This window comes from Mirounga leonina, unplaced genomic scaffold (assembly GCF_011800145.1).
Source record: "Mirounga leonina isolate KUSES-001 unplaced genomic scaffold, KU_Mleo_1.0 Mir_197, whole genome shotgun sequence".
Taxonomy (NCBI): Eukaryota; Metazoa; Chordata; class Mammalia; order Carnivora; family Phocidae; genus Mirounga; species Mirounga leonina.
The window spans coordinates 607,133-616,254 of NW_023270494.1; the positions used below are offsets into that span (position 1 = coordinate 607,133).

The following is a 9,122-nucleotide window of genomic DNA, read 5'->3' on the forward strand; positions in this document are numbered from 1 at the left end:
CTGGGATCATGACCTGAGCTGAAGGCAGTCGCTTAACCAACTGAGCCACCCAGGCGCCCTATACTGTACTTTCTAGCTCAGCCCCTAAGTAAGTATAAATGTATGTATTATATATAATGTTATATAATAACCTGTATGTAAAAACTACAACAGAGGAGATAAATGGAATTTAAAAAATATATGAATAGTCCAATAGCAGGCAAGAAAAAAGGCAAAAAGAACAGATAGAACAAATATAGAACAAGGTAGTGGCTTTAAACCCAACTGTGTCAATCATTGTATTAAATGTAAATGCATGGAACACTACAATTAGAAGCCAGAAACTGAGTAAAAAGGAAAAAAAAAAAAACCCACCTGACTTAAGAGTTTACAAAGCACACTTTCAATCTAAAGACCAAGACAAGCCAAAGTTACAAGGATGGAAAAAGAAGCATCATTCAAACACACTTTGTACAATCACCGGTGACAGTGGCGTGAGACTGGGCCACCTCAGGTCAGGACTGTTAGGAGAGACTGGTCCGTAGTGACAGGGTCAGCTCAGCAGGAAAGTGCAAGAATCCTCAGTGCATATCAGAACATACCTCCCAGCGTGCCTGGCTGGCTCAGTCGGTGGAGCTTGCGACTCTGGATCTTGGGGTTATGGGTTCAGATCCCACACTGGGTGTAGAGGTGACTTAAAGAGATGAAATCTTTAAACAACAACAACAACAACATAACTTTCAAATGCTCAAAGCAAAAATGGACAGAACTGAAATGAGAAACAAAAGAACCCACAGACACAGTTCAAGATGTTAACACTCGGCTATGTAGTTATTAGAACGAGCAGGAAGAAAAGTCTAGAAGGAAAAGAGAGTAAGACGAGGCCTGGCCCTTCCAGGGGGAATGTCAGGCAGGCCCCGCTAGAGAAGGCGCCGTCAGAAGTGTGTGTCAGTTAACAAGCACCATACAGTGTTTGCTTTGTGCCAGGTCCCGCTTAAAGGGCCTTTCCAGACACTGACTCGGGCCGTCCTCGTGGCGCTGGGATTTGACGGGTGCTGTGATGGCCTGCGTATCACCCTCAGGCAGCACAGGCACCAGGAGGGTAACCGGCCCAGGCTAGCACAGCCCGGACTGCTCTACACCACTTCACTTGGGGAGGCAAAAGCAGGGCCGCCTCCACATGCCCCTCACAGTGAAAAGGGGTGCTTGTTAATGTTATAACTGTGAATTTTGATAGGCTTTAAGAAACAAAAATTCAGAGCAAAATCCAGCACAGCAACTGGTTTCTTTAACGAACTCCTACAACCTGTGATTGAAAGTCCTGTGGCCCTAAGCCTATAACCCCATGTTTCAGCATTTCTGCCTGAACTGAAATACCTTCACCAGGAGAAAGCCAGACCCAGCAGTCTGCGTGTCCTGCAAACGGAGGCTCTCCCTGTTCAGCTCTTGCCCAAATTTCCATGTCCTCTCACTACTCCCGAGTGGTGTGGGGGACGTGTGTCTGCCCCAGTTGCTGGGCTCTGCCCACAGCTTGCCTGTGCCATATCCCCCCCACCCAACAGCCCCTTCCCTGTTTATTCCCATGCCCCACTCTTGTTCATACAGTTCTGCCTACACGCAGGTACCCTCCTCCCCATCGATCCAATTCCCTCTTGACGTAAAGTGCAGTTGGCACTTGAACAACTCAAGGGTTGGGGCACCAACGCCCAGTGCAGTCGAAAACTTGTATAACTTCTGACTCCCCAAAAACTTTACTAATAGCCTACTGTTGGTAGAAGCCTTACCAATAACATAAATGGTTGATTAACAGTAAGTTGTATGTTAAAACGTTTTATATATTGTATATATTGTATTCTTACCAAAGAAAAGCTAGAATAAAAAACTGTTAGTGAAATCATAAGGAAGAGAAAATAGATTGGTACTACACTGCAATGAAAAAAAAAAAACCCACCTGGGGCGCCTGGGTGGCTCAGATGGTTAGGCGTCTGCCGTCGGCTCAGGTCGTGATCCCGGAGTCCTGGGATCGAGTCCCGCATCGGGCTTCCTGCTCCTTGGGAGCCTGCTTCTCCCTCTGTTTCTCTCTGTCTCTCATGAATAAATAAATCAAATCTTTAAAAAAAAAAAACCCACCTGTAAGTGGACCTACAGGGTTCAAACCCATGTGGCCCAAGGGTCCCCTGTGTTCCCTCACTGTGGCAACTGTGTGTGTGGATTTTGTAACCTGCGACATTTAGGAACTCTGGGTTGGTGATGTTCTTGCTGCCTTCCTTCCATTGTTACTTCATTTCTGTAATGTTAGGTCCTGTCTCCCCAGCTGGGGAGACTTCCATTTATACTTCTGAGTGATCAATGCCATGCCCATACGTGTCTGTCTCAGGAAATCGTGTAACTCCATTCATCCACTTGGCTGCCAGGAGCTGCTTTCAACTCGTCCTTGGCTGTGGGGTACACAAAGGAAACACATATTCTTATTTTGGCCAAGCTTTCAGAGAAAATATAAGGAATATTCACGAAAATATGGCCATGCTGATAATCAATACTGTAAATTTAAAAAGTATTATCATGGATGTAAGCACTAAATTAAATAAATGATAAATTTCACATTTTCTGGTTTTCTTCTTTCAGAAACACAAGTACTACGATGTAAAAAATTATATAACCATAAACTCTCTGCTACCCAGCCTTCTGAGAAGAATGCACTGTTCTGGTTGTTTAAACGCCCTGGGCTCTAGGGCAGGAGGAGGCCGTTGGCATGTTCCTCAGTCAGCGTCTGCCCAGCACCCGGCGGGCAGTAGGTATTTCGTACACGCATCACATTGCTGAACTGAACTGCAGTCTACTTGATAAAGAAATCCAAATTTAGGGGCGTCTGCCTTCCCAGGGTCCTGGGATTGAGGCCCGCATCGGGCTCCCTGCTCGGCGGGAAGTCTGCTTCTCCCTCTCCCACTCCCCCTGCTTGTGTTCCCTCTCTCGCTGTCTCTCTCTCTGTCAAAAAATAAATAAAATCGGGCGCCTGGGTGGCTCAGTCGTTAAGCGTCTGCCTTCGGCTCAGGTCATGATCCCAGGGTCCTGGGATCGAGCCCCACATCGGGCTCCCTGCTCGACAGGAAGCCTGCTTCTCGCTCTCCCACTCCCCCTGCTTGTGTTCCTGCTCTCGCTATCTCTCTCTCTGTCAAATAAATAAATAAAATCTTTAAAAAATAAAAAAAAAAAATAAAAAAAAAAATAAATAAAATCTTTTAAAAAAAAATCCAAATTTATATGATCATGAAGTTTCAAATCGTTGTAATACAATCACAACATCACAACCACCTGACATCAAAACCTTACTGATGTGACCTGCCCTTCTTGACCATTCAGGGGCGTTCGGAGGGTCTCTCGGTACCCATGAGCATAATTACCAATGCCATTTTTCCACTGTCATGGTATATACAGAGAAGTACCCGTCAATATAGAGCTCACCTCAATTGGTTTAAGTAACTATATTGGTATAGATCACTAAACAAAAGCAACAGATTCTTGAATATTGATTTGCTAAATGCCCTGTTTGATCTATAGAGTATCATCCCAATCAAAACTTCAACTGGCTTTTTTGTAGAAATTGACAAGCCAATTTTTATATTCATATGGAAATGCAGGGGACCAAAGAAAATCAGAATGAGCTTGGAAGAGAACCAGGTTGAAAGGTTGGTGGCCGTATTAATGTAAATCAATAGAAAGCTGCGGTAGCTATAGGCACCAAATGAATATAAGATGCCTTCTCTAGGGCACCTGGGTGGCTCAGTCATTGGGCGTCTGCCTTCGGCTCGGGTCATGATCCCGGTGTCCTGGGATCGAGCCCCCATCGGGCTCCCTGCTCGGCGGGAAGCCTGCTTCTCTCTCTCGCTCTCCCACTCCCCCTGCTTGTGTTCCCTCTTTCGCTGTGTCTCTCTCTGTCAAAAAAATAATTAAAATCTTAAAAAAAAAAAAAAGATGCCTTCTCTAATTTGGCTTTTAAAGAGAAGATTTTGGTAATCTATAAGAGATAGCTAATAAAGCTATAGTAATCAAATGAATACAAAGCTGTAGTAAAGTTGTGTGGTATTGGTATAAGAATAGACAAGTCAGTGGAACAAAATAAAAGGTCCAGAAATAGACCTCCACATACAGAATCAATTGATTTTTTAAAACTTTTTTAAAAAGATTTTATTTATTTATTTGACACAGGGAGAGAGGGAGAGAGAACACAAACAGGGGCAGAGGCAGAGGAAGAAGCAGACTCCCCGCTGAGCAAGAAGCCTGATGCGGGGCTCAATCCCAGGACCTCGGGAGCAGGGAGCCGAATGCAGGGCTCGATCCCAGGACCCTGGGATCATGACCTGAGCCGAAGGCAGACGCTTCACCGACTGAGCCACCCGGGCGCTCCTGGAATCAACTGATTTTCAACAAAGGTGTCAGAGTTATTTAACAGGGGAAGGGAAGTGAGACTTAAGTATGTGTTTGGTCTCTGCCCCTAGTTACTGACACAGAGCTCCTAAATCCCTTGGAATTTCCTATGTGATAGGAGCATTTTTTCTGATGAGGTGACTCTGAGTGGGCTCCTGGATGGAGGATGGTCACCAGGATGAGAAGTTGGAATGTTCAGCTCCATCCCCCATCCTCTGGGAGAGAGACTTGAGGTTGAGTTAATAGTCTGCTATGAAACTTCCATAAAAGTCTCTAAACTATGGGGTTCAGAGTTTCCAGGTTTGTGAAGGGTTGATATACCCCAACTTACAGGGACAGAAGCTCCTGTGTTCAAGACCCTCCTGGACCTCACCCTATGTATCTCCTCATCTCTATCCTTTAGAATATCCTTTATAATAAACCAGTGAACATAACTAAATATTTCTCTGAGTTTTGTGAGTTATTCTAGCAAATTACTGAACCTGAGAAGAGTGTTAGGAACCCCTGATCTGTAGCCGAGTCAGAAGTGTAGGTTCCCTGGGACCCATTACTTACAAATGGCGTCTAAAGCAGGGGGCCATCTGGTGGCCCAGAGCCCACAGTCTGTGGGGCCTGCACTAACTCTGGGCAGTTGGTGTCAGAACTGGGTGGAATTGTAGGACGCCCAGGTGGCATCCACAGAGGACTGGAGAACTGCTTGGTGTGGGAAACCCACACATTTTGTGTCCAGAATGTTGTGAGTGGAGAAGGAGGTTTCCTTCAGGAAGTCTATCCAACAGGTAGCACTGGGACAACTGGATATCCAAATAATAGTAACAACCACAAGTGAGAACTCACACCTTACGCCACACAGAACAGCCTGAGCTGGGTCACAGAGCTGTGCGTAATAGCTAAGACTAGGAAGCTCCCCACCACCAAAACATAATAGACGATCCTTGTGCCTTTGGGGTCTTAGAACCCAGTGAAAACCGTAAAAGGGAAAAGTGGATAAAACCAGAATTATGAAAAATGTTTACATTTTGATCCTCAAAAGACTAAGAAAAATACGAAAATATGAGCCACAGACCGAGAAAATATCCATAATACATATGCCAGACAAGAATACCTAAATAGAATTTAAAAGAACTCCTCATGTCAGGGCACCTGGGTGGCTCAGTTGGTTAAGCAGCTGACTCTCGGTTTCAGCCCAAGTCATGATCTTAGGGTTGTGAGATTGAGCCCCGTGTCAGGCTCTGCGCTCAGCGGGGCGTCGGCTTCTCTCTCTCTCTGTCCCCACACCCCCTGCTGCTCACACCAACTCTTTCTCTCTCTCTAAAATAAATAAATCTTAAAAAAAAAAAAAAAATGGGCGCCTGGGAGGCTCAGTTGGTTGAGCGTCTGCCTTCGGCTCGGGTCATGATCCTGGAGTCCTGGGATCGAGCCCCGCATCGGGCTCCCAGCTCGGCCAGGAGCCTGCCTCTCCCTCTGCCCCACCCCCCGCTTGTTATCTCTCTGTCTCTGTGTCAAATAAAATATTAAAAATAAAAAATAAAAACATAAAAGAACTCCTGTAACTCCATAATTTTAAAAACTAAATTTTAAAAAATAGGCAAGAGGCTTGAGCAGCCACCTCACAAGAGAAGATAGATGAATGGCCAGTCAGCATGTGAAAAATGTGCACCATCTTTAGTCATCAGGGAAACGCAAATTGAAACCACAAGCACCTAACGGGTAGAACGGCTAGAATCAGTAAGACCAACCTTACCACGTGCGGATGATGATGTGAAGGAACTGGAACTCTTACACATAGTTGGCGAGAACACAGAATGGGACGACCGCTTTGGGAAACAGTGTGTCAGTTTCTTGTATAAAGTCACACACACACACAATCAGCCGTTCCACTCCTAAGTACTTACCCAAGAGAAAGCAAAGCCTCTGCCTGCAAAATGGCCTGTACAAGAATCTTCACAGTCGCTTTATTCAGAATAATCAGAAAGTGAAACAACCTGGGACACCAGGGTGGCTCAGTCAGTTGAGCGTCTGACTCTTGATTTCAGCTCAGGTCGTGGGATTGAGCCTCGCCTCCAGCCCTGCACAAAGCGGGGAGTTGGCTTGGGATCCTCTCTCCCTCTCCCCTCCCCTCGCTCACTCTCTCTCTCTCAAATAAATAAATAAATAAAATCTTTAAAAAGATTAACAAATAGTAATTTAGAATCTAGCACAGTTTAAGGGGGCCCTGCCTTCTGACGTGGCGACTGCAGTTCTAGAACTGACTGCACACAGGTGTCTGTGACAGATCAACACGTGACTCTGACGTACATCAGTGGTGGCCAGTTGACTACTGGAAGGAAGCAGAGAGTGAATCGGCCGAGGTGCAGCGACAGGAGAGGTGAGAGCCAAGTGTGGTGCCCGGGCCGTGGAGGGGGCTGACTTACTGCCTGGTAACCAAGAAAGGTCCACAACAACATTCACCAACCGCCAACAGGAGCCACTCCCATTTCCTAGGATTCTGTCCTTTCCCATTAAAAAATTAGTAAGTATGTCTCACTTTGTAATTTCAATTTAAAATTACTTTTAATTAAGGTTGGAAAACATAACTGGATCACTTAAAAGGTAAAAATTGGTAAAATGTTTTAAATTCCATCTGATTTTAGGAAAGAGTGCGCTTTCTAGATGAATAATACATACATTCCTGACTGAATTTCATCCTAAACAAATGAGAGCTTTAGAGATACATCTTATAATACCAATTTTTAGAAGAAAATTGATAAATGTACGGATATGAACTGGACCTGGAAGTGTTTCTAAGGCCTCCTTCATCAAAATGTCTTCTCCACAGACATCCCTCGGGGCTTCGGAGACAGGGAGAGGCACGTTCCCATCTGTGCACTCCAGGGGCAGGAAGGGGGTCGATGGGTGTGCCCGGATGTGCCCCCTGCACACACGTCATGGAAGCCATCACGGAGGAGCTACGTGTATTTACCTGCTTGGTTAAGGCAATGCTGCCAGAAAAGCAGTCGTCGGAAGGTGACCAGGGGGCGGGCAGGCCCTACACAAGTTGCCCTGCATTCCTGTGTTCTCAACCATGTCTATCTGAGTTTGGGAAGAGCACTAGGGGGCCTGCTTGGGGGCCGGTATGAAGGCACGGGGTCCTCGTAGTGGCTGGGGTCCCATGGCTGGCCACCCCTACACCAGTTGCCCTTAGCATCAAGGTCCAGCTGTGTCTCCTCCTCCAGGCCACCTTTCCGAATCTCTGTGCTGACGCTGGTGTCCCCCAAAGGTGCCCATGGAACACATACAAAACGCAGACTGTAGGACAGACATGAATTAAACAGCGCAGCTGACGGGGGCTTCTGAACAGAGGGACCTCGTTGCCCCAGCTCAGCCATCCCTGGAGCTCCCTGTGGCCTCCCAGCATCCTGGGCACGGCTGGTCCTCCCGTCTCTGGAGAGGAGACGCCGCCAGGCTCTGAATCCTGCACTACTTTACCGCCCACGTGCGTGTTCACTGGCACATCCACTCGGCAAGCGTTCGTTGCCTGTCCCCAGCCTCATTCCTGTGCCAGATGCCAAGGGCCCACCGAGAGCAAAGGGGACCCAGGCTGCCTGTCAGGCCAAGGAAGGCAGGAGGCCTGATGCAAGCCAGCAGCATGCCTTACCTGGAGGAGTAGCTTCTCACACAGAGCCAGCCCCTTCCCCGAGACCCTCCTCCTACCACACACACACGCCCAGCCCCCCACATGCAAGACCCCTGCTTCCATTAGCCACCCTGACATCTGCCATGCAGTGAGAATTGTTCCTTCACCGGAACTGCCTCATTCCTAGCTCACAGTGGGACAATCACTGTGCACATACGTTCTCCTGATGGGGCTCAGCCTCAGTGGAGCTCCTGATTGCTCTCAGCACTTGCCTGATGCAGTTAGTTTGGGAAAGTGACATTGTGAATACTGATTCCAATTGGTTGCCATTTGTTGGCCTGGGCAGAAACCTTCCTGAGTTTCTGAGGGTCAGGATGAAACCCCTCCTCATCCTGGAGGTCCGTGGGCCAGGGGTGGGACATGGAAGAGAAAGCAAGCCATTGGGACGGGTGCACGAAAGAGAGGTGATGCTCTGGAGAGCATTCTGATGGCCCACATCAAAGCTGTCCTGGGCACACGCCTGGTCCCTTTCTATTCAACAATACCTGTGTAGAGCTACACCTGTAGGAGACAGACACCACTTCATTTGGGAAACAAAAATAAAGAAAACAGAGATCCTGCCTCTAAGGAATGGGTAACAAGAAGAGAAACACCCTAATTTCAAAAAGTGGGCAAGGAGGATTTCTGATACTGGAGAGTGAATTCCAGAGGGGCAAGGAGAGACTAGAAGAAACTCCATGGGTCTGGGCCCGAGTGGAGCTCATTCTCACCTTCACGGAGACACACAGACAATCATAGACATGCCTGCATCCATGGGTTAGTGCACACTCCTGTACTTCCTGGCCCTGCAGCCCTATACAGCACAGACCCAGGGACAACCCATGGGCCAGTCTCTGCACCCCGATATGGCACAGGGAGGGATGCCCCACAGGTCAGTCTCTGCACCCCGATACGGCACAGGGAGGGATGCCCCACAGGTCAGTCTCTGCACCCCGAGATGGCATAGACCTGAGGACACCCTGTGGGTCAGTCTCTGCACCCCGATATGGCTCAGGGAGGGATGCCCCACAGGTCAGTCTCTGCACCCCGAGATGGCACAGAG

The 9,122-nt window shown here is 47.6% G+C and overlaps 1 long non-coding RNA gene across 1 annotated transcript in view; it reads right to left on the bottom strand.

Annotated features, from left to right (window-relative positions):
- Nucleotides 1-2,048: 2,048 nt before the first annotated feature.
- The window catches only part of LOC118024138, a 9,658-nt gene continuing 2,584 nt past the window's right edge, over nt 2,049-9,122 (bottom strand). Inside the window, exons 2-3 of the long non-coding RNA XR_004683007.1 lie at nt 2,201-2,417; nt 2,049-2,088 (exon numbers count right to left, since the gene is read on the bottom strand). This is a non-coding gene — a long non-coding RNA (uncharacterized LOC118024138). The remainder of the gene's footprint in view (nt 2,089-2,200; nt 2,418-9,122) is intronic.